The 1,158-nt window shown below is 42.0% G+C and overlaps 1 protein-coding gene across 1 annotated transcript in view; it reads left to right on the top strand.

The window, feature by feature from the left end:
- Positions 1 to 1,158, top strand: part of fat2 (FAT atypical cadherin 2) — a 93,907-nt gene that overhangs the window by 45,697 nt on the left and 47,052 nt on the right. The gene's annotated exons all lie outside the window — the stretch shown is intronic.

Here is a 1,158-nt window from a genome sequence, read left to right as displayed (position 1 = left end):
CATCATTGCATATATAAATATATTCCACACATGTAGCAATTAAAATTTAATGCTATTCTTCTTTATTTTCAGATTTCATACTATTCATCTTGTTAAACTAGCCCTTTCAATACATTATTGAAAAATGTAAGGGAAACATCACCTGTGATTTTTGGGCGTAGAGCAGACTGAGTAGAAATGGTGTCATTATTGGTTTGCTCTTTCAATAATAGAGTTGAGCAGCCCAAGAGATTTTAAAGCCACTGGAGTCAAGACAAAGCCAAGGCTTTGTTCTCAATTTTTACAGAGGATGACATTTAGGCACGGATGCAAGACTATCACACTTTGGATACCTTGGTTAGCTTACTTCCCCAGGACTTCTACAGTGTGGAAATCCAAATAATACACCATGTGCTGGAGCAACTGCCCCCTCTAAGAAACAACCAGGACAGGAGTTTGTGAGAATCAAAGTTCCTTAAACTGTTCAACACACAAATAAATCCATGATGTGTTTAGGCTGGTTCATAAGTTCAGAGAAAAGCAGTTGGTGCTTCAAATATAACACATACAACATAGTAAACATGGAGTATTTTTCTACTGGCAGTGCCAAAAAATGCACATTAGCATAGATTCAGATACCTGCTAATCAGTGTTCATTACATCCAAATAAAATGCTAGAATTTCACTGTGCACCAAGCCTGGAGCTCAGACAGAGTACAGTAACCTCCCCACAGACATACCATTGGTCAGATAATGTCATTGAAAAGTCTCCAACAGCACAAAAAAATGGTCCAGAGGTCTAGTTCAGGCAGACAGCTAGCTGTTACAACTGCGTGTGTCACCTGTCAGTCAAAGGGGGTGTCCAAATTCATAGGTTGCATGAAGCCGCATTTGTACGCCGATTACCTCACAGTGACGCGACGAAGGCTGTCCAAATTTGTAGACTCCGACAAATGCGGCCGACAAATGCGTCCTCCTTTTCCCCAGATTTCAGGATGGGTCGGGTGTATCCTTCGTGGCCCAACCTATCCCTGTGCTATGACGTTTTCAGAAATGTCTGTTACCCACCAGATTGATAGCTAGCCGGCTCACTAGAGCCGTTGAAAACAGCGGAATCCCAGCACATCGTTTTCAAACCCCCACGGTCTTTCGCTACTCAGGTTAACCATGATATACAGG

Source organism: Pundamilia nyererei, unplaced genomic scaffold, assembly GCF_000239375.1.
Source record: "Pundamilia nyererei isolate P.nyererei 1_Seehausen unplaced genomic scaffold, PunNye1.0 scaffold00108, whole genome shotgun sequence".
Lineage (NCBI taxonomy): Eukaryota > Metazoa > Chordata > Actinopteri > Cichliformes > Cichlidae > Pundamilia > Pundamilia nyererei.
This window is presented reverse-complemented; position numbering and strand designations above follow the sequence as displayed.